The 25087-nt window shown below is 44.8% G+C and overlaps 1 non-coding gene across 1 annotated transcript; it reads left to right on the plus strand.

The window, feature by feature from the left end:
• Window positions 1–1110: 1110 nt before the first annotated feature.
• LOC118609528 lies at window positions 1111–1229 on the plus strand. The gene has a single exon (XR_004953466.1). It is a non-coding gene; the product is annotated as a 5S ribosomal RNA (ribosomal RNA).
• The last annotated feature ends 23858 nt before the right edge of the window (window positions 1230–25087 follow it).

The following is a 25087-nucleotide window of genomic DNA, read 5'->3' on the forward strand; positions in this document are numbered from 1 at the left end:
GACATGCCTTTATAGGTGCATCCAAGAAATATTGGACCTATATCGCAGGTCGGATCGAAAATGTTATTGTTAACCGGTTAAGATTTTAGATTTTATTCTATTTGAAGTAGAAAGCCGGCTTACTTAAGAGGGGTACACTTTATTTATGCTCACTCTAGCTAGTCTATAAATAATGAAAAAAATGCCACTGTACTGTGGGGAGGTTGGTTAGGAGGCCGTTGCTATGTTTCAGTCAACTTGGAACATACTCTCTGACAAAAGAACGTCGGGGAAAACCATGAAAAGAAAAACAGTCTCGTGACGCAGCCCTGTGGGGGTGGGGAGCCAGTACCCAGAAAGTGCCAGGCAGATTATTCTGCCTAAAGAGATTTGGATAGAAAAACCTGCTTCGGGAGGGAAATTTAGCACGTTCTTCTTAGCATAATCACCTTAACGTGTATGAATGAAGTGTGGCAGACAGAGAGGATCCAAGCAGAAATCTGTCCCCTGGATACCCCTTTGCGTCCCATTGATTCTGGATGTTCCTGCAAAAATTTGTTTACCAAATGTTCACTCTTTCTCATCTACTGTGAGTTGCCTACCTCTTTGTCCTTAGTCCAAAATGATATATATACCTCATTTTGCCCCCATCTTTGAAATTCTCATACTTGATTTCTGTTACTACATTCTCAGGGCTGAATGCCAAGTGTAATTACTAAGCTAGAGATTATAAACATATGGGTTAGGTATTTAAGTATACTACCAAAAGCTTTAAATTCAGGGGTTATTTTTAAAGACAAGCATTTTTATGTCTTTAGGTTCAGATAGCAGTAAGACTAGCCTAACAAAATATTTTTAAGTCAAATGCTCTTTGAGACCTTCTCTATTAAATAAACAATTTTTTTTAACATGAAGTAGTGTATTCACTCAACTATTATCTGCTAAACATCCATTCTGTACCAAGAACACTCTAGATGTGGAATACAGATAGGCATGCACTCTTTCCCTCGGCTGGGTATGTAAGTCGATAATTACAGAGCAGTGGAAGACAGTTGAAACTGGTTTTTTATATATATAAACATTTTAAATATTTAATTGAATTCTTATTTACACTTTAAATTAATAAATTGTATCTACAGTCATGCTACCCTGAACGAGCCCGATCCCATCTGATCTTGGAAGCTAAGCAGGGTCGGGCCTGGTTAGTACTTGGATGGGAGACCACCTAGGAAGACCAGGTGCTGTAGGCATAAAATATAAAAAAAACGAGGGACTGTAAGCTGACAAGGTCCTTGCAATCTGTGAGGTCAACCAAGGGGCACCTGGACTAAATAAATACATGAATAAATTAGTAAATTATTTCTATTTAAATTATCATCGGGTAAATTTTAAAATCAAAATGATGCATTTTACTTTTTTCCAAGACAGAAATCTGAATGTTTATTTTTATAATTTAATGAGTGAAGCTTCCAGGGTTTTAAAGTTCCTGTTTCAATGCAACAGTTTGCCCCGCCAAGATCTCCTCCACACGTGCTTTCCTCCCGCAAGTACCCGAGTACCTACTAAGTGTCTGGCCCTGCGCTGGGGACCAGAAGTTGCCACAGCTGGAGAAGTCCCTGCCCTTCAGGAGCTGATATCCGGTGGAGGAAGAAACTGATGAACAAGGAAGCGAACTGAACCCAGAAGACAGTTTCTGACGGTGGTAAGTACTCGAAGGGGTGTGCTAGTGGCTGGGGCGAGGGCTCCTCCCCACGGGGCTTCTCGCTGTCCAAGGTCCCCCTTCTCCCAGGCTGCTCCCAGCTAACAAGCGAACACGCGGGGTCCTGACACAGGCCCGTTCCTGCGATCTGGGGGGGCCCCCTCCAACAGCAGGCTTCGGCTCCCCGACTTCCCACCAGCTTGACCTAAACCTTCTGGGAACTGCACTGGAGTCCAAGGCTCTCCCTTCCCCTTCCCAGTCCGGGGGCGCCGGCCCAGCCTCCGGACCTGCGGGCTTGCCGGCCTGCCCCTGCTCCCGCCCCTGGCCCTGCAGAAACATCCCAGGGACTCTGCTGCACAGCTCGTCTCTCCTTGGCCTCCGCTTCTTGAAAGGGCCAACGCAGCACAGCCTGTTAAAATAAAATATGAATCCTTCAAAAGCATCTTGAGGCAAGGACATAAAAACAGCCCTCGGTTGAAGAACGCCCGACTATCCTCTATTTCCAAATTTCCCTATCGGAGGCTCGTTAATGCTGCTTCCACATTGCAACTTTTTTCCCCTCGGTTTTTGTTGTTTGTTTTAATCACAGTTGGTATTCAATACTATATTAGTTTCACATGCACGACACAGTGATTACAAGTTGATATAATTCGTGAGGCGATCTCATGTGACGAGCGCGGTACCAGCCCAACGCCACGCAGTTATTACAATATTACTGACTCTATTCCCTACGCCGTGCTCGCTACACAGTGACTGTTCCGTAACAGTTTGTGCTTCTGAATCCCATCACGCAATCGCCCGCCCCTCCAATCCTGCTCTCATCTGGCAGCCATCGGTTTGTTCTCTGTATCTGTGAGTTCGTTTCTGTTTTGTTCGTTTGTTTGTTCTGTCTTTTAGATTCCGCATGTAAGTGAAATCATATGGTATTTCTCTTTCTCTGCCTAACTTATTTCACTGAGCATGATGCCCTCTAGGTCCGTTCATGTCATCACTGGACATAGGTCCCACCTCTTTTTCATTCATGCATCTGTCGATGGACGCCTACGTTGCTTCCATATCTTGGCTGTTTGGATTTCTTCAAATAAATACCCAGAAGTCGCATGGCCAGGTCATATGGTAGTTCAATTTTTAATTTTTTTGAGGAAACTCTAGACTGTTTTCTACCAATTCACAATCCCACCAAAAGTGCGTGAGGATTCCCTTTGCTCCACATCCTCACCAACATTTGTTGTTTGTTGACTTATTGATGGTAGACAGTCTGGCAGGTGTGAGGTGACATCTCGTCGTGGTTTGAAGTTGCGTTTCTCTGATGCTTAGTGATGCTGAACATCGTTTCATACATCTATTGCGTCTGCATGTCCTCTTTGGAGAAATGCTGTTCAGGTCCTCCGCCCATTGTTAAAATTTGATTGCTCGTTATTTTGGCGTTAAGTTACATGAGTTCCTCATATATTTTGGGTATTAACCCATTATCTGATGTATCATTGACAAATATCTTTTCCCAAATGGTAGGTTGTCTTTTCATTTTGTTGGTGGTTTTCTTCGCTGTGCAAAAATATTTTAGTTTCATGTAGGCCTGCCATGTAGGTTACATTTTCATGATAATCAGAATAATTTGTCTACTGATTAGTTTCTAAAACATTAGTATCTATTTAATTTATTATGTGACTAGAATATAGTAGTAATTAGTTTAGATTATGGATTAAATAGTTATGGTTTAGGTTTAAAAAAACCTAAGGAATGACTTAAGACACTAAGAATCGCAATGCGGCTACCATGAAGAAATATATTCCAAGTCGAAAATGGCACAAGTGCCAATATCTGGAGGCTGAAGGGTCCCCCGGGCACTCAGAGACACATCTTCCTTCAAAGAGCCATTTCCCGCATACCTTGAAGCCAATGGCTGCTAGGTGCCGTGGTCTCCCAGATAGAGTCCAGGCATCCCAGGGGTAAGCATAACAAACTTCTATTTATTTATCTTGAAAAACAAAATTAAAATCCACCATTAACCTGTAGATTGCTACTGGTTTCCTCACTTGGTCCAAGTGTGAGAAATTTTGTGTAACCCACAGTTGTCAGGGGTTTTGCAAGACAGGTGTTACAAGAGGCATCTTCTCTGTTAGCTGATTTTCAGCATCATAGTCTGACGTTTTGCTCTTGACACATGCCTGTACCTATGACCATAAAATTCTTTTGTACTATGCAGAGATTCCCTGTTTATCTCATGGCAGGGTACTTAAAAGAGCCATTAAAGTTTCAGATGAGGTACTTTCTTCTAGAAAAAGATGAATAACCCAAATCCATTACTGTTTCTACCATGACAGGTGGGTGATAGTAAGCTAGTTGATATTTTAAAAACATCAACACACAATGAGTGAGAAATTAATTGCTTTTGAAAAAAGTATGTGCTAGAGTGAGAGAGAGTAATGCGATCTTTTAAAATTTATTTTATTTATTTTTATTTTTTATTAAGATTATTGGTGCAACATTGGTTAATACAATTATATGATTTTCAGGTGTACATTATAATTTGACGTCTGCATATTCTATGGCATGTTTACCACCCAAAGTTTTCTTCAGCTGCCAAATATTTGATCCCCTTTACTCACTTCACCCTCCCCCTGCCCCCCAATATAGACAACTCATCAAAACAATGTATCCGTGCCTTTACAAAAATTGAAGACAATTTTCTAATCAGTTAAAAATCTTTCAGACAGAAAATGTTGGTGGATTTTTTTTAACCCATTAAAAAAATAAACAGCGCAGGCCCTACCAATTTGTGGTGAAAGTGGATTTATATAAGGAAAGAGCAATGCAAATGTTTGGGAGACTCTTCAGGCCGGTGATAAGGGACCCTGGGGACTTGGGGAACCATTATTTTTGGGGGTCCTGGGAGTGACCCTCCTCCCTTCTGGTCATCCTGACTGTCCAGATCATTTCTTAAATATGAGATAATAAGAAAAGAATGTATAATTCAAGGTGACCTGCAATCATTTTATGCCAAACAGAACTTCGATCAATAAATAAAAATCACATCTATAATGTCTACTTACTTTTGCCTTTTCAAAACAAACCCCTTTTAGCTGTCATTGTCTTTCTTTCTATAAATCTGTTACTGATTCAAATTTGATATGAGAATTAGATGATATCCTTACTAGGAACTACGATTAGTAACTACAGTCCTTTAACTCAGCCGCCCCCAAAAGGCAAGAATATAGAACTCCAATGACATCAATTTTCATATACAATTAACATCAATATTCTTCTAGAGAATTTTGATTTACTTGACTGTTTTTCCTTTTGCAGGAATGCATTAAGGAAAAAAAAATCTCTCCATAAGCAAAGTTGGTGTTGACTCTGTCTTTCTATCTGTTAAGCTCTGAGCAGCATCTTGTGACATTAGTTGTAAATCGTTCCAGGCTTTTCAAATAAAAATGCTCATTTTGCTGTAAGACTTTTAATGTACATTAAAGCAGGGGCAACTGGAATATTATTGCTTTAATAGCAATGTGCTTCGTGAGTGGGCATCTATTTCTCTTATTTTTATTTCGCAGATGAAGAAACAGAAGTACTGTAGCGTAGATGAATCCATCCCAGCCTCACAATGCATGGATAGCAGATTTCCCAAATGGAATCCGGTCGCCAGGTTACTTAGACTTCCCTCGTGTATAATACATTCCATATCCTGTACTTTAGCAACAAGGATTCGTGATATATTGTCTTATTTAATTGCTTTTAAAATTTAATTTCTGCACAGGAGATAGAGTATTGGTTTAGAATGCAGCAATGGAAGGCTGCTGTCTCTTATGAATAATGGCCATTTGTGATAGCCTTGATTCAAGGTGTGACAAATATTGTAATAAAGGTTATGCTAAGTTAATTATGTTTCAGGTAGTAGGCATTGCAAATTAGATTGCTTATTTATAGTCATTTATTACAGTTAGGAAGTAGTCATCAAATTTGATTTAGATGGATTTTATTGAGCAGGATGGAGTTGGTTTAATTGAAAAAGTTTTTATTCTAAAAATAAGACACTGGAGAGCTCCATTTCCTGGTTTCGAACACGCGAGGCCTATCACTCCTGCTCCTCGCACCTCCCACGTGGACCGATTTAATTAAGTCGAGTGACAAAACATGTAACTGGAACAGAAATGTCAAATTAGAAAGGTACAAGAATATCATAATTATTTGAAAAAACATAACTGCGGCGGTTATATATCACCCTATCCTCAGACGACATAATCTGCTACATTTACTGATTTCGTGTTTTTGAGCCAAGGCCCAACTCTTAAATGGTCTCAGAGGAACCGAAAGGACACGTGTGTGTGAGAAGGACTCAGATCTTGGCTCCGCGAAAGTATGTCGAGCTGTATGGCTCCATCGCACACTGAGCGTACAGCTGCAAATCTGCATCAGTAACTGTGTGTTCAACGCCGAGCCTGGGGTGCAGTGAGTACCATGCAGAGTGCATGAGAGACTAGAGGGGCCACGTTTCAACTGAGTATCACTCTTAAGCAAGAAGAGGGCCCCTTACAATGGCACCGAAGACATCGGAAACAGACTCGCTCCAATGCAAAACTAGCTATGAAGACTTCTCTCCCTCATATTTATTGTTCGAAGAGATACTTTTTGTGCGAAATCAAAAGTCCTTCTTCACCTGGGCATTGTATTGCTCTGGTCTGCTCTCTCTCGGCATTTTACCCCCAAACCCGTGTTCCTGCTGTTGTCCTCACAGTTGGACCTCTCCGCCGATGACATTCTTTTGGATCGGTCTCTCTTTGTCCCTCCTTCTCTAACTCTGCCAGGTGAGTGTCTACTCAGCCCAGAGCTCGACCTTCAGAGACTCCATGAAGGCTTTTCTAAAACACGTTCACTCTCCATGCCTTGAGGAGAACTGACCAATTCTTCTGTATTCATTTGCTAGGGCTGCCACGACGGGGGGTGGGGGGGGCTTACGTAATAGAAACTGATTGTCTCATGGTTCTGGAGGCTGCAAGTCCAAAGTCAAGGTGCCGGCAATCTTGGTGTCCTCTGAGGGCTGTGAGGGATGGGTCCATCCCGGGCCCCTCTGCCTGGCTGGCAAATGGCCATCTTTTCCCCGTTTCTTCACTCAGCCTTCCCTCAATGCATGTCTGTGTCCGAGCGCCCCCTTTTTACACCTGTCATAATGAATTAGGGCATGCCCTCATGACCTCATTTTAACTTCGTTACCTCTGTAAAGACCCTATTCCAAATAAAGTCACATTCCGAAGTCCTGGGGGCTAAGACCTCAACACATAATTTTGGGGGGACGATTCAACCCGTAACACCCTCTTTTATTCCACTCCCCTCATTTTTGCTGTACTAATTTCTATTCTGGTGTCTTTTTCTTCTACCTGACGTCTTCCACGAAGCCATAAGCCTTCAGAGCGCATTTGATTTTTCTTTGAACTCCTGTGCTATTATAATGCCTAGTCCAAGAGGCAGCTGACTAAAGTCATTTGGTTGGTTCACTGACGGAACGTCGAATGAATAGAATCCCGAAATGATAGTAGCAAAGCCTCTCCATTTACTTTATAAGAAGAACGACAGAAATGTGTCTGGAATGCTACATTTACCATTTGTATAGGCCCGTCTCTCTCACTAGACTATGAATTCTTTGGGGACGGAAACCATGTTTTCTTCTCGGATGTGAGAGAAATCATTCATGAGGAGCTTATTTATGATCTACCTCATGCCTCCTTTCCATAAGCAGAACTAAGGTCTGTCGGGAGAGGCAACGTGTCTCAGGCCACCTTGCGGACAGGTGAAGCCATGTGACGGAATTCTAGCCAAAGGGGTGTAAGGGGAGTGCGGATGGGGACCTCGAGGAGAAAAGGGGCAGACGCAACTGGCATGGTTTCTTCTCCTTTGCTGTTTCCCCTTTTCCTACCCAGAATCCAGAGGCAAAGGTCAGAGGTGAAGCCACCAGTCCGTGACAAGGTGAGGAGCACGTGGTTCAGCCACAGAATGTCTTTGCTTCACCTCCATCTTGAAAGATGCTTCCTTGGTGTAAGACTCTAACGTGATATTTGTGTTCTCGCAGCATAAAGATATTACTGTTGCCAACGCTGTTTTTGAGAAATCAGCCGCCATTCTTAATTGCCCGTTCCTTATAGGTAACTGCGTCTTCTTGCCGGATGTCGATGTTAAGATCTCGTTTTCTTTGGCATTTTGCATCGCGGTGACATGTTTAGATGTCAACTTCTCTGTCTTTAATTATACTCGTGACTACTGACCTTCTCGAAAATGAATTTTAGAGTCTTTCAATAATTAGGAGAAATTCTCAGCCATCATTTCTCCAAATATTGTCTCTCACCCATTATTTCAATTATTGCCCTCTGAAACTTGGATTCCTGTATGTCGCATATTCCATGCCTTTAATTTTTTAAATATTTTTTATTTCTTGAACTCTCTTCCAACTGAGCTTATTCTCTCTTTCGCTGTCTGTTTTATCTGCTGTTTATGTTAATTAACTACTTTCAACTCGTATATTATTACTTCTAGAGTTTTAGAAGTTCTCTAGTGATACTTTTACAAATATATTTTGTTCTTCTAAAATTTCTAACTCTTGTTCATTCTCAAGCTCATCCTCTATTTCTCAAAACATTAAGTGCAGTCTTTTTGTTTTTATCTTTAGCGTCTGATAATTTCAATATATGAAGTCTTTGTAAGTCTAATTCTCCCATTTACTGTTTCTGCTGATTTTCCTTCATGGTGTCTTGATTCCTTATGTGTTTAATGAATTTTGACTGTAGGATGATTATTTTTCTGATACCATTATCAGTGAGAATTCTTTGAGGTTTAGGATTTGTTTGGGTTTTATTCTGCTCATATAATGTGCCTAGAGGCACCAGTAATTTGGGTCCACTTTGTATCCTTAACTTGATTATTTTAGAATACTAAGTCATAAACTAGATTGCAAAGCCACACGAAGCCAGGCTTGTGGTTTTGAATTCTCAGGAGTGACTATCCTTATCCTCTGTCCATCATCCAGATCGAGCCAGGCAAATTTTTCATTGTTCCTTCTGGGTGGTGGTTTTACTTCCTGTTTATACCGTTTCGCTGGAAGTGGAGCCTTGGGATGTCAGCTTTCTGTTGGGTGTTTTCTGTTGGCTTCCGCTCCTTGTATGGACATTAAGCTTTACTTCCTGGATTCTGCATCCCACCAAGCAGGAGCTTAAATTTTCCTGGATTCAGTAGAAAACCTCAGAAAGGACAACTTCGGCAATCTTTCGCTTTCACTTTGTTTCTAACCTCTGAGGATTCCTTTTTATACACCAGATGATATATTTTATATTTTCTCCAGCATTCTGATTGTTTCAATTAGGGCATCATCCAGAGCTATATATTTGGCATACTACCAGAAACAGAAACAAAAATCTTTGTTTACACTGATGAAAAATTAAAAAATAAGCTGAATATCTACCTAAAAAAAATCAGGGATACATATATACCATAATTGTCATGAAGCCATTAAAAAGGGTGTAGCAGATGCACATATACTGATATAGAAATATCTTTCACACGCTTTTGAATGCAAAAGAGCTAGTTGCACAATGGTATGCATAATCGGATTCTGTTTATGTAAATAATGAAACATGTATTTGCTTTTGCAAAGACACACACTTTTAGTTAAACACGCTTTCTAGGTGTTTATATACCAAAAGGAATTTTCTTTGGACTTTTTTTTTTCTTTTTACTTTTTGTAATGAGAATGTATTCTTGCACTAGTCCAGTTTGTTTAAGGAATAAATAACATAAGGCATATGAAGCACTTAGTGAAGTGCCTGACACATCATAAGAACTTAATAAATTTCTGCTTACATCATTATTTTCATTTGAAAGTATAAGTTATTGATGAGGTATAGCGGGATATGATGGTGGTTTGCTATAAATCAGTAGCAGACCCAGAGTTGGAAACTTTATTTTTTAATTAAATGTAGTGATCGGCTCCCAAACTGTGATTTACAGATCACTTGTTTTACTTGCTTTTTTCAAATAGGTGTTAATCCAAAAAGTGAGTTTAAAAATGTGATCATATAAAGTATAATAGTTATATTTGTTTTGTTTTTGACAGGAGGAGGTGTCAGAACTACGAAATTCTATTTTGCATAATGAATCTCAAAGTTTATGAGTCATATATGAAACATTCCTCAGAATTATTGCACCCCAGAATCCCTCTCTCAAGCATCTCCAGGGACTTCTCTTTCACGAGATGACTTTTAGAAACTACTTCGCTAGACCATAATACAGGTAACGAATAGCGAAATATTCGTTTACTGACTGAGCAAACTGTGAATAGAGCCAGGGTTTCATGATGCTCAATGGTTGGTTCATTCTCTTTTGTCTTTCGATTTGTCTGGAACAGATTCCAAGTATAAACACTGGTTTGTTTGGTAAGTGAAGACAGGAGAACTTCTCTGTCTCCTCCTCATGCTTCTTTGAATCAGCATTGATTAATGGGCGGAAAATATGATGCGTTTAGAGTCATTTCTCGGCATCGAATAGCCTAAAGCCAAACAACGGAGGGCAGGCATGGAAAACGAGGAGAGAGTGAAACCAGGCCCCCGATGCCCTGTTTCTGCTGACTCTCGCCCCACAAGCAAGGGCCCCGCTGACTGAGAAAAAACGCACTGCTGACTGTAATCGGATGAAAAGCGTTTGTTGCACATGCTTGGACTATATCAAGGAAAACTCGACGGGGTCAGGAGATATCAAAACAAATATGCAGTGGCTTAGCTGTGAGCTATTAATAATGAGTGTGTACACGCTAAACATCTCCTTCCTCCACCTTTTATGTCTGCCAACTGCACCACGTTTGCAGAGAGCCGTTGTCTTAGCATTCTTCATCCTTTTGAAAATATTCCGTCCACACGTGTTTGTTCCCACAGCAAACTAACTAACCAAAGGGCCAGGCTGAAAACGAAGAGGGGACAGACGAAGACCCCTCACGTCCTTGTTCCTGCTGACTGTGAGCATCTTTGGATACTGCCGTCTCCGGGCGCAAGCATGGTGAGGAGGGGCAAACCTCCAGCTGGAGACGCACAATGGGAACTTGTGGTTGAGATGGGAAGGAATTGCTTCCATTGGCAACAGCAGGGGTGAGCGTAGTCTCGCCTCCGCAGTGCGTTAACTGGGTTTGACGTAGATTATTTTAGATCGTGGGGAAGCAGGAGGTCCTTCCCTCCACGAGCTGTCTGCAAAGCAAAGCCCTCCGTGGAGCATGAGTTTCCTAAAGCTTCCAGAAGTTCTCTTTGACAACAACAAAAGCACTTTCTCAGTTTCTTCCAGAGGCAAGTATCATTAAGTAGAAGTTTCTTCACTGCCTAAAATTACACATGACTTTCTTCTTCTCAATTATGTAGGAAACAAACAAACAAACGTGATGATGTGGATTCTTTAATTCTTTAAGCATAAAAGCGCTAACTAAATTCAGTATTTCCCGGCCCTCGCCTCTGAGTGGGTGACGTAGCCCAGCACTGGTGAGAAGGAGGTTTGCGGGTTTTTCTTTATGTCCAGGAAATTCTCAGTTCTGATAAAAGCCAAAATTGATCATGCGGTTAATAACGAGCGACAGAGCCTAGATCGTGTGTTCCACTGCCCTATATTTGTTAAAATTGTTCGTCTGTGCTCTCTTGCTACCCACGAAAGTGACAGTGAAGGATAGCTGTTTATTGCCACAACAGCAAACTGTAGCGCAGTAATGATGCGCGAAGCCTCCCGCAAGGCTGCACGTTTCGGAAATCATTAATAATGAAATACCGGCCATGGCATGAGCAACCGGTGACTCTCCTCTTCGGTAGGTAAAACTCTTCGTTATAAAATAATAATATGCCAGGTCATACGTCGCAGTCTTCAGCAATTTTCCTGAAGTTATTTCAACACCAGTATTGTCGACATCGAATTCGTCTTATCGATGAGAAAACTGAGGCTATTCTATCAGATAATTGTTCAGAATGAATTAGTCTCGCGACTCTGATCACCAGCTTAGCTCCTGGCCTGAAACGAAGGGCTCTAACCTGCTCGTTGTCGTGACAGGCACAAGTAGAAACCGTGGTTTAATGAGCTGAGGTTGCAGTGAAATCCCAAACTCTGCATCATTTGTTTCATCCATCAAATTCAAGAATAAGCAACAACATGATAAATTGTTAGAAGGTAGATTTGGTGCCTATCCCTCAGTATATGTTTTGGGGTCACATGGAGAGGGAGTACGTGTTCTCTTAGAGCCAAGAAAACAAAACGAACGCAAAGCTTGCCGACAGGAAAGCGAAACACTCGAGCCCAAGACTCTTGTTTGTCGAGAGCGGAAGACACAGCTGTCAGCGCGGGAGGGGCCCAGAGCTCAGACCTGCTCTGAGGTGCGTCCCCGCTCTCCTTCCCCTCGGCTCCGCTCACCGTTACCCAAGAACCCGATGGCTGCCCCCTAATCACAGAGTCTGCAGGAATCCAAAATGGAAATGGAAGCGGCCGAAGCACATTCGCAGCCCAGGACCCATGGAGAGGGACTTCATGTAGGACAATTCTTCCCGGCGCTTTCGTCTGAGACTTCCTCTCTGTTATATGACAGATTAGTGCTTTAGAATAAAGACTGGCTCAAGCTCTTGGCTCTTTTTCTTTTTTTTTTTCTGAAGAAAATTCGTAAGATGAATTCTGACAGGAAATACAAATCATGTGACTTCGACCAGGGCATTTCTCCTCTGGGACTTTGATTTTTATGGGTAATGAGAGGTGGGAAGGATTAAAAACATGATCCCAAATCACAGGCCCTCCAGAGAGCCCTGGACCGCCAGATGGCTTATGTGCCTCCCTGCTTCAAAATTGTCACAGGGATGTAAAATACAGCACAGCACATATAGTCAATGACATTATAAGAAGTGTGTATGGCACCAGGTGGGTAACTAGACATGTTGGGGGATCACTTCTTAAGTTATATAAATGTCTAACCACTATGCTGTACACCTGAAACTAATATAAAATAATGCCGAATGTCAACTGTAATAGAAAAAAGTTTTTAATTTTTTTTAGAAAAGAATAAATCATAAACACATCATTAACTTGTTATCAAAGTTTTATTTTTATTACATCATTAAATTCATTGACTTTATCACAAAAAATACAATCGTGTGGTGCTTTGGCGTTCGTAGCATTTGTTCGAAGTGAAGTCGAGGCTCATGCCCCTGGAGCCAGACCACAGGTGTGTAGCCTTTTGTTTTATAAATTCCTAAGGTGATGACCTCGAGCAAAAGAGAAATACAGAAAATTGCATGAAACGACGTCCTGAACATCCACCACCTTTCCCTCTTTTGACAAGTATGATTATGACAGTTGCGAATTATGGTTCGTAGCCCTGGAATAGCTATAAATCATCTGTTTCCTATCTTCTTTGTACAGTTACAAAACTCAAAATTTCATTCCAAGTAAGGAAGCAGATCTTGCCTCCAGTTCGCCAACCGTCGAAACTGTAGGCAGACCCAACGGTATGGGGCAGAACCTTAACATTTATTAAGCTCTCTTAAAAAAAAAAAAATCTAAACCTCGTGTAATCTATAAATCACATTCCAGTTAGATACTATAATCAAATTTCTAATCATCTCAATAGATAAAAATTCAATGTCTTCTTTTGAGTTAATACCAAAAAAAATTTAAAGAACATATGGGGATAGAAGGAGGGGGCAAATTAAAACAAAACAAAACAAAACAAAACAGGGACCTGATACATCCTCATAAGATCAATACCAAAAAATAAAAAAATAAAAATAAAAAAGGAGAAGAAAACGAAGAGAAACAGTCATGAATACGCGTTCCCTTTTTCTGGATGTGAATTGACCACACAGGTTGTCATCTCCACTGTGTTTTTTCTCATGGAAAAAATTTCAGAAGAACTTAGCAGCAGGATCTGAACCAGCCTGGGGCGAGAGAGACAGCATTTCCCACCTGGAGCTGAGCAGGAAATTGCTTTGAGAGAGTCCATCAGCCTATCCTGTACATGACGCCCGACTCAGAGTGCTTGATGGATTTAATTTTCAATGAAGGGAGAGCTCGTGAGTGTTTCTCTGAAACGGCCCTGTGCATTGGGAGCCAATCCCCCAAACCTGGCTTGTTCATCCCTGCCCAGGATCTTCAAAATGAGTCACCCCGTCACGTTCGCTGGCCTCTGGCAGCCAGAGCCAGGAAAGTTCCCTGACACGTTTGGACTGTGTGTGACTGGGGTCAGCGTCCGACAGACTGCAAGCACCCTGGGATCCCAACAGATTTTCCATCTTCTCTCATGTTTGTCTTATTCCCTGGGAAGGTTCAAATCAGGCAAGTGTCAATATTTTGATGCAGTGACATGATACATACCTGCAGTCAGGGCTTGTGATTGCATTTTTGAAATGTTAGGCTGGAGGGAGGAAAGGAAAGCAAATAAAGCAAACCAAACTCCGCAGAGAAAAATCGATTAGGAGCCTAGAGAAGACAGTCTATAGAACAATCCGTCACAGAAAAAAACCCTCAATCTCAAGACGTCCCAAACTGGATTTATGGTCTTTCCTCCAAAACCTGACCCTCTCTCCCCGTGCTTCCCATTTCAGAGAATGGCATCTGGACAGATGTGTTTGCAAAAGCAAAACCTGAAGAGAGACTCTCGACATCTCCCTTGCCTTCAGTCACCGGGCAGACCCCTTCACAAGTCCTGTTGCTTTCATCTCTTCAATGTGTCTTGAATCTAACTCCTCTCCATCTTCGCCGCCTACACCATCATCCCTCATCTGGTCAAAACCGCTGAGTTGTTCGGCCTCCGTCGATTCTGACCTTCTACGATCCATTCTCAGGCCACGGCCGGGATGACCTTTTCCAAACATCAACCTGATAATAACAGGAACCTTCTTTAACATTTTTGATTGCCTTCTCACTGTTCTCTGGGGAAAGCGCAAGATCCGTCCCGTGGCCTAGAAAATCCTCGATGCCCGGGCTTTGCCCATCTCTCTCACGTGACTCTGAGCTACTTTCCTTTACACACCGCGCTTTGGTCACTCGGGCCTCCCTCCAGGTCCTCCGACTCGCATGCCTCCTCCCGCCGCACGGTCTTTGCAGGTGCCGTATCGGCCGGTGTCTGACGCTCCTTGCTCCGAATTAACCATTATTCACCTTTCGGAGATGAGGCCTCTCAGGTGCCACTTTCTGAGCAAAGCCTCTTTTGATTTTTTCAGTCCAGGTCATGTTCATTTCCAGAAAACTGTCTTTCTTTCCTCCAGAGCACTCAACTAGCTCGTAATTTTCATTCACGTGCTTGTTTTATTACTAGCTGTCTCCTTTACTCTAATGCAAGTTCAGCACTGACAGGGTCCATGTCTGATTTTTCTCACCGCTGTATTTTTTTTTTTTCTATCAGTCTCAGTGGAAAATGTTTTTGGAAGCTTCCACGGTGACTGTGGCTTTGCCTATTTCTCCTTTAATTCTGTCATTTTTTTCCCTTTATGTATTCTGAAGCTACATTATGAAACACCACCAATTTGAGACTATTTTATCATCTTAGTGGACTGACTCTTTTAGCATTTTAAAAGGTCTCTTCTTGCCTGACAATTTGCTTTGTTTGATACGAGTATAACTATACCAGCTTCCTTTTGGTTTGGGTTTGTATGTTTTATTTTTCTCTATTCTTTTACTTTTATTCCTTCTTTATCTTTGTATTTAGGATACATCTCTTGAAAGCATTGTATTATTGAGTCTTGTTAGTTTTTAATACAATCTGACAATATAAATTTCAAAATTGGTTACATTGAATGTAACCGCTGTAACATTTCAGTTTAAATTTACCATCTTACTACTTTTTTTTCCAGTTCATACTATTCATTCTACATTCCTTTTCTTCTCTCCTTTCTTTTAAGTTAATCAAGTAGGTTTTACTACTTCATTTTTTTACATCTTGGCCATTATAGAATCTTTTGGTATTCTTTCAGAGGCTACTTTAGAGAGTCAATGAATCCTGGCTTTATTAAAATATAATATAAAATAGAACTTTAAAAATCAATTCCTATGCAATGAAAGAATCTTCAAACACTTTGGCTTTACTTACCTTTTTTTCTGATGTTTATGCTATATTATTGTCATATGTTTTAATTCTACATAGACTTAAAACCCTGTAAGATATTATGAACACTGTTTTAGAGAGTCGATATTTATTTGGATTTACTTACATATATATTTTCACTTATTATTTATTTTTTCCTATAACATTTTGGCAGTCACTAACATCACCTTTCTTTTGCTCAAAGACCTCCCTGTGTATTCACTCGACTGCAGGTATCGACGGCAAATTCCTCCAGAAAATGTAGTGCTCAAGGCCCTGGATCCAGCCAAAAATTTTCAAGAAACACAGAGAAGAGAGGGACTTGTTGAACTATGCCCTGATGACGAGATTAACAAAATCCAAATTTTGGGAAATTCTGCAGGTCAAATGGCCCAGGGTCTTCAACAGGTAAAGCTTAAGGAGGAGATCAGGATGGAGGAGTCTGATATGTTAAAGGACGCTTACAGGACATAAACATTTTTAACGGACAAGTCTAGAAATGCATATTTGGATAAATCAAAATAGAAAAGCAAGAAAGAAGTTACAATGAAATTAATATGAAAGGGTAATGGTTGCCCTTAGGGAAGTCAGTGCTTTGCAATCAGGACAGGACCGGAAGAGACATTTCTGAGTGGCTGGCTAAATTCTATTTCTGTATGCTGGTTACCAGGGTGTTCGCCTTAAAACAGTTTATTAATCTATACATTTATTTTTGGGTGGTTTCTATATCCGTGTGTTATTTTTATAATAAAAAGACACAAAACAAAAAGAAATGAAAAATTAGTAAATTTTATTTTCAACATTGAAAGACAATTTTAAGCATCGTAGTTTGGAAGGAGCATTTTTTTCACCTAAGATGGTATAACTTTTCTTAGGAATTCATCCATCGGCTACATTGTTCTTCTTGAAGATAATGTGTCTTATTTGTCCCTCCGGCTACTTTCACCATCTTCATCTTTGCCTTTGGTTGTCGGCAGTTTTATTATGCTGAGCCTTGCGGTAGTGTATGTGTGTTTGTCCATCACGGGATGTAGAGGGATTTTTTTGCATCTGTGGCTCTCATTAATTTTAGAAAATTCTCTTCAGATAGTGCCCCTTGCCCATTCTCTTTGTCTCCTCTAGCACCATGATTATATATTTTCAATTCACTGTGTATCTCTTACCTTCTTTTTCTCTATTTTGCATCCCTTTTGCTCTGCCATTCGGTCTGCTTCTTTCCTACTGACTTACATTTTGGTTCATTATTGTTCTGCTCATCTATGTCCAATGTGTTCATAATTCACTTATTGAATTTTCACTTAATCTATTGTATTTTTCAGTTCTATAATTCTATATATATATATGTATATATATATATATATATATATAGAGAGAGAGAGAGAGAGAGAGAGAGAGATTTCAGTTGTCTATTGAAATTCTCCATCTTGTCAAATTTCTTAAATGTATTTAACAATATTTAAAGTGTGCGCCTGATAACTCCCATACCTGTATAGCATCTACATCCTCTATAGGTCTGCTTCTATTGTCTTTAAATGATTTTTGGTCACTGGTTTGTCTCCTAGTATAGCAGACTTCTTTTTACTTGAATATTGAACACTTTTTTATGAAAAGTTATATTGATGATTTGATGCCCTGGGTGACGTTATTTTGTTCGAGGGGGCTAACGTCCAGGTGGGTAAGCTAGGCAATCGTCTTCATCCAGCCTAGGCTGAAGCGGCTTTTAGTTTTGGGGAGAGCCATCTGTACCTAGCCTGCCTCTACTCTTGGAGTGTTGCCCTTTGAAGCTCCCTACTAAAACTCAGAGTTTTTTTTTCCTCAGTGTCCTTCATCCTTAGCAGGTCACAAATGCCATTTTTGTGCCATGAGATTGCTGAAAATTATCTTCAGCCGCTAATAAACTTACTGACGCTTCCAGGAGAAAACAGAACTGTATTTTGATCTCACCTCTTTGTATTGACTTCTCTCCTGTCTGTGAATGCCTTTGCCGCATCGGGAGCTCTGTATTCCTTCGCACAGACTTCTCCGTTAAATATTTTATCCAGTTTTCCCCAATTATTTTTCATAAAAGCGTTCATCTGATAGAAATGAATCTGTCATAGTTGAAAATAAGTCTGTCCCTAAATAACGACTATTCGTTGATTACTTACACAGGGGCCCTGTTATGTTTCTCTCAACACTCCGAGTTCTTCCTTTACAGAACTCCTCACACTTCGTAATTAATTATTTCGACACATGTCTCCTCCTCTAGACTGGACACTCGATGAGCCAGGAGGGATCTATTTTGTTCGGCAGTGAATCTTCGATGTCTAGCTCATAACAGGATCTCACTATCTAGTTCTAATGAATGAATATAGGCTTTTGGGCTAAGAAGTTTATTTATATTATGTTATTTAATCCTCGCCATAGCCATTTGAGGCAGTTATTGCTATTCTCATTTTAGAGAAAAAAATATTTTAAAAAAATATAAATAAATTTAGAGCAGCGAACAACTCCCCAAGGTCGGCAAACATTAAGTGTCCTACAAAACGTCTCTTCTCGGACACGCGATCATTATGCTTTTGCGACCGATACACACAGCCAGCTTTTCATATCCCCATATGCAGACGATTAAGACACCCTTCAATGGCTTCTCTTTGTTTTCCTCCCCCTCCTTTTCAAATTCTATGTCTTGCTTGCCCAGGCCTTCCACGCTGGTGAGCCAGCGGATTGGAAAAATAAAAGGCGATGGAACTCGCGGCCGCTGAGCAGGGCGTCTGGGCTTCGAGGGCCCGAGGGACCCGGGCTCCCCCCGCCCCTGCACGGCGGACAGCGCTGCGGCCCGGGCCCGCTCTCTGCCTCACTGTTGTTTGTTTTATTTTTTAGGGTAAGCTTTATTTTTTAGAGTAGTTTTAGGTTCACAGGAAAATGGAGCGGAATGGAGTAGAGTTCCTACATGCCCCCACCTACACACACGCGCACACACACACACGCTCACACACATACACACGCACGCACATGCACATGCACATTCACACATGCGCACACACGCACATGCACACACACACGCACACGCACATGAACACACACGCACACATGCACGCACGCACATGCACACACACACATGCACACGCACGCACATGCATGCACACACACACATGCAGAGAGGCGCATTTGTTATCTCCGATGAACGCATATTGGCTCATTCGTTTTTTTCCTGCCGTAGGCGACCATCTGTGATCGTGTGTCTGCCCAGTTTCAGCCATTTTGTGTTGAGTCCTCTTTTGACTTTGGAGTTAAATTTTAAATTTTGGAGTTAAAATTTAGAAATCTCTGCTCCTTTATTCTCAATGTGCCGCAGGGAAGTTCGCTTACCCTTGAACTTTGGCCTTCCTAGCACACTGCAGTGCTGCATGCTCAAAAGCAGGCAATTGACTCTAATATTGCGTTCTTAACGGAAGTTTGTATGACCTCTAAAATCTGCGAATGAATGATCACATCGTCCCGTTGAGTCTGGCACGTTTGGGATGCTGCTCATAATCACGGCGGCCCCTCCTCCTGCCCACTGCGCCCAGGGCTGGCTGAGGCCCACCACGTCTGAGGAGCTGGTCTTAATAAGTTCCGTCCCATGACATTTTTTTTTTTTCTCTTCGACGCCGTATCTGGCCTCAAACTGTCCTCGAGAAAGTCATTAACCTCCTTCAAGCTTTAGTTTGTTCCCTCACTTGAAAGTATGGATCGAAATGGCTTCTAGACAAGTTTGTAGGTAAACGCAAGTGTGTCCAGATGTGTCCATGTCTGACACACAGCAGGTGTGCGGTAGACATCATCAGGGCTCCCTCTCTCCTTACCTGCTCAGGTGTGTCGAGAGGAGAGATGCACAATGTGAGAGACGAAACGCTAACAGTATATAAAATGGGCTTGGACACAGATGACGGCCGAGGACAACATCTCAGTAATATCGAGTCCTTTCTGGGTTTGTGACCAAAGGGGACTCTGAGCAGCTGGAGCAGAGGAGCTGAAGGAAGGTGGTACTGTCGGGGAAAAGGAAGGGGCGGGGACAAGAGGCATCATCCTGCCCAGGGATGTCTTATCCATCGCCAAATGGCAAAGGGACAGCGAGCGGAAACAGGCTGCTCACCGGGACGGCTGGCCACGTGCCCATCTAAGCGGAGACCGTGCTGCCAGCTCAGTATTCAGAGGACAGGGACAGGGTGTGCGGGCAAGTCCACGGGGTGGGAGGGATTTCTGAGAGGGAGGTGCAGAGAGATCCAAACTCTAGGCACAAAGCGAAGCCACCGCAGGACCATCAAAGGACGATGTGACAGCTGTGGAGTCTCAGGAAGGTCAGGCCTCGCAGGAAAGCACCCGGCTGGCCCGTTCGGGAAGCCGTGAGCTGGCCTCTGACGTGATGGCCTGGACGGCGAGCCTGCAGGGCAAAGAGCCTGGGGGACGAGTACAAAGTTCTCGGGACAGTTCTGGGCCGCGACCTGGCCGCGGCGGGAGCGGAGAGGAAGGGATCCACGTTCAAGCGCTGTCTTTTAAAACACGTCCGTGGCCTCCACTTCTTTTGGACTTTCCCCCCTCACTATCACGTGACCATCTACAGGTGCTTAAATGTGCTTTTTTAATTCGATGAGCATACACACACACGCACACACAAAGGAACCTATTTGATTGATGAGCATTAAAAAAGAAAATCTATTTGAAAAGAGAGGAGATAATAAAATGGGCTTAATTCCGAAGGCTTATTTTTAAAATATTGTATGAGATTGAACGAGCAAAGCTTCCTCTGTCTCCTCCCTCCCTTATTAAAGAGGCATCCGGAATATAAAATAATTAACTGTAAATAAGAGAACGTCAGAGCTGGTGCCATTCACCTCGGAAAGCACAGGGCACGACTGTGACGAGCGCCGTAGTTTGTCCTCTAATGGAGACGGGCTCAGCGCGGGGAGAAAGAAACCCACGCCTCTCGGCGCGAGCGACTGTGCTGTCCCTAAACGGGCGATGGAGGAATAAGCGACCGGGGAGGAGACTCGGCCGTGGCCATCCCAGGCGAGCAGGGGACAGACAGTGCTGGAGCCGGGGGACCGACTGCCTCTGCGCTGGTTTGCAGCGCCACGGCCCGACCCTGCGTGCCCTGCCCTCGGCAGAGATCGGCTGAGCAGGGGCGTGGAGGGAGCACCCCACGGCCGAGCGTGAGGGCGAGAACGTCGGCACGTTTCCGAGAGGCAGAGGATGATCAGAGAGTGAGCCGCCCACCTCGGGGGAAAGGTAGACGGAAAGCTTGGGTCGCGGCCTTCGAGACTCGAAACAGGCTTTACGGTGAGGGGGCTGGAAACGAGAGGGTCGCCTCAAGAGTGCGGGAGGTTTCTACGAGGGATCCTCTCCTAAAACGTCCGCCTCTAGAAGCTTCTTTTCTTTGTGCTTTCATGAAATGGCTCAAACCGTTGGCTTTTCCTTCGATCGACCAGAAACGGTCGAGAGGGTCTCGGAAACTCAGGGCTCATTCTCTCCAACCATTTTTTTTTCAGTCTAGAAACAGCGTTGGAGAGGGTTATCAGCAAGAACCCCGACTGCCATGAGTTGAGTTGTGTTCCCCTAAAAAATTTGTCAGAGCCCGAACCCCGGTACCTGCGGAGGAACGTTATGGGGAAATACGGTCTCTGCGGATAGGATCTCGTTAGGACGAGGCCGGAACAGAGCAGGGTGGGCCCTGATCCAACAACTGAAGCCCTTGCAAGAGAGGGAAGTTCAGACAGACAGACAGACAGACAGGCGCGCCTGGAGGAAGGCCAGACGCGAAGACGGAGGCAGATGTAAGACGGATGCGTGGACAAGCCAAGGACGCCAACCATTGCTGGCAACAGGCAGAAGCCAGAAGGGAGGAGGAAAGACCCCTCAGACCCTTCGAAGAGAGTGCGGCGCTCCCAGCGCCTCGGCCGCGCGCCTCCGGCCTCCAGGACTGCGAGATGGTCCCTTTCTGCTGTTTTCAGACCCCGGTTTGTGGCTACAGCGGATGGAGGCAGCTAACGAATAGACCGAATAGACCGACGCTGCCGCTCGGCCCCGCGGTGGCGGGCGTGAGGTCGGGAAGGCTTCTGAGAAGACCCGGGGCTGATTGCGGCTCATCCTGCCCAACCCGGCACTGTCTCGGGGAAAAGGAGAGGCTTCCCCGTCCCAGGGGGTGACGGCTTTCTTCTGAGGTCGCAGTGAGCCTTTAACGCACTGATTTACGATCATGAGAAATCAGCATTTTTTTGCCGATGGGAAGAGTGGCGATCCTCGAAGCCACCTCCAAGATGTCTTCAAAAGCGCCTTAAAACTTTGGCCCAGGATGACAATGGAATTGAAAGGGTTGGGGCGAGCAAAGAATCGTTAATTCTTCGATGACCGGAAACTGGGCTTCCGCAGCTCCAGACACACGTTTAAGGATGCGTTGGGAAGAGGGACATCCCCAAAGGCAGGGAGATCCCAGGACAAAGAGAGGCGCTGCCAAGCGGCCATGCCGACAGGCGCCTGTGCTTTCCCCTGTTCTCCGGGGTCCCTGCACCTCACAGAAGCAGCCGAGGCTAAAACGGTGCCACCATGATCTCGAGTTGGTGGCACCTTTTGGAGCCAGTGACGCGGCCCAGTGGCCCTCAGCACAGCGTGAGGCTGTGGCCCCGGGGCGCGCGTCAGCGCCAAGGCTGTCACGAACAGTTCCGGCAAGAGCGAGGGGGTCCCACTCCTTCCCGGGCCCTGTGGGGACTCGGCCCTTGATGTCGCTCTCTCCAGAGGCCCAAACACCGTGCCCCGGGCAGCCACGAAGCACAGCGCCACCCGCCGAGACCCCCTCCGGGGCCAAGCCTCTTGCGCACCTCTCACCGCCCGGGCGGATTTGGGGGCTCCCTCGGCTTTATTTTAAATGCACAAAACCGTGACGCTCTGAGACCTGCCGCAGGTCTGGTCCGACTGGACGCGGCCGGTCAGCCGCACGGGCCGCAGCCCTCACCACGCGCCCGTGGGCTCGCCCGTGACGCCGAGCCGCGGCCTCCCCCCGGACCCTCCAGCCGCGCCTGTGTGCGTAGAAGCATTGCCAGGTGAAGCCCGGTGCCATCACTTCCAGTCATGAACGGTCCCCCGGGAGACAGCGCCGGCTTCGGCATCCCAGGCCGCCTCTCCTCCACCGTAAACAGACGAGTCACGCCCGGTCCCAGTAGGTCGGCCACCAAGCAGCCTCGGCCCTTTCCGCCTGGTGACTTGGGCCGTGGAGACGGTGCCCTCTGTGCCGGTGCAGGAGGCGCAGCGCTGGGCTGGACACCGGGGAGAGTCATCTTTGTTTGCAGGCCGTTCGGCTGGAGCGACGGGTGTTACGGTGATTCCCGGCGCTGCAGATAAGGGTAATTAGGGTGAAAGGGGCCCGGGCGCCCTCGGTCACCAAAGCAGTGGGTCGAGGAGACCGGCCCAGGTAACGACAGGGGTGGACAGCCCCGAGCGCCACTTTTTTTTTTTTCCCAAACTAAACATGTGCTGAGCGCTGTCAGCAGAAGCACAGACCAAAGTTCAGGTTTCCGCCGGTCCCACCTGGACCTGGGCGGCGGTGCCGGGCTAGCCTTGGTCTTCAGCCAAATAGGTAAGTTTCTCTCAAATCTCTCCAGTTCTTTGTCTCCAAACCACCGAAGTCTGGGCCGGAGTCATCGGGAGAGGGCGCGTTCGTGCCTCCTGCCAGGATGCCCACAGAGTGGCCCCAACCTGAAACCCTCCAGCGACTTCTTCATCCCTCTCGGGACGGAGCCTCGTCTCTGGCACGGCCCCCGAGCCTGCACCGGGCCGCGGCCTCCCTCCGCCTGTCTCCCCGAAGGCAGGTGCTGATGCCTCAGCTCCCCTAAGCGCCAGGCTTCTCCTCCTCCCGCGTCTCGGAGCCGGTGTCCCCGCGCCTGGAACACGTTCTCACCTGCCGCTAACGCCTCGAACCCTCCCGTTTCCAGCTCGGACCGCGCGCCTCGGGGCGGCCTTTGCTTCCCGCGTCCGGGAGTTCCCACACACGACGCCCTCGCGCTCCGCGTTTCTCTTCCTAACGCCTCTCGGGCTTTGTCGTTACCATTTGTCTAACGAGAATTTGAGTCTCACGAAGAAGACAGCCACCCGCGGGCCTCTCTGTACCCCCAGCAGGTGACCATGTTCCTTTCTGAGGGAACCCTGGAAGCGCTTGCCCAAGGCAGACATTTGTGATCCCTTCAGTCGGTCCCCTGCGAAAGGCCAAAGCAAAGGAGGAGAATCTTGTTCGGAGAAGAAGCAGGTTACCTCGTCACGTGGCAATCAAAGAGCCGACAGCTACCGACATTGGGCAGAGACCCTACATGTGCGTCAGGTGCAACGTTAGATATTTTTTTAACAGCTTTATTGAGATATGATTGATAGACAAACAAACAAACAAACAAACAAAAACCCCACAATGATACATGTCACCTTGTACTAGTTAGGACAGCTATTATCAAAAAAAAAGAACTGAAGATGAGAATTAGGAAGGATGTAGAGGAAAGGGGGAGAGAGCCCCTAGGAACGCTGGCGGGGAACGGTGTAAACTGTAAAATCCTGCAGCTGCTGAGCAACATAGTCCGGAGGGTCCTCAAAACATTAAGACTAGAACCACCACACGACCCACCAGAACTACCTACTGTACGACCCAACTATCCTTCTGGGTATGCACCCAAAAGAATGGAACATTTTTCAAAGCATTCTTTGCTAGGCTCTCGAAGAAGGGAGGCCATTGATGACACCTCAGAAAGACGGACCTCCTAGCTGGCAATCATTTAGCACCTGCAATGTGCCGAGCACGACCCCCCCCCCGCCCATTCTGTGAATGACAAAACCAAGGAGGCCGGGGAATGAAGTGATGTGCCCGGCGCTCCAAAGCTGGTACCCTGGGACCACGTTTGAAATCAGACGCTGCTTCTGCAGGGAAGGCACCTGTCGTACCGTCTCCCTGTGGAATTGCCCACCACCTTCCAAAATTTAGAGGCTCGCACGCTGGCAAGACGAAATCCCGGGCCAAATGTGGGCCATAGAGTTTACGTAAGGGGAGCTTATCACGTAAAGCGGAGCTGTCACTCTCGCCTCAGAACACACGAGGGCGGGGCTTGATTTCTACGCCCTGTGAATTATTTCTGAGGAATTTAGTCTGTGATCAGTGACTAAGTAACTGCGGCCATGAGGTATTTTATGACAGACGGTGTAATCTTTAACTTCATTTAAAAGACCTGAAGCTCTGTGGCTTCCCAACCCCTTCCATGACCCAGAATTGTGCTGATTTGCAAGCACACTGTGATTTAGGGGGGTTATGATCAATTGGCATAGTCACGAGTCATCTTGGCGGGATC

Source organism: Rousettus aegyptiacus, unplaced genomic scaffold, assembly GCF_014176215.1.
Source record: "Rousettus aegyptiacus isolate mRouAeg1 unplaced genomic scaffold, mRouAeg1.p scaffold_m13_p_11, whole genome shotgun sequence".
Taxonomy (NCBI): Eukaryota; Metazoa; Chordata; class Mammalia; order Chiroptera; family Pteropodidae; genus Rousettus; species Rousettus aegyptiacus.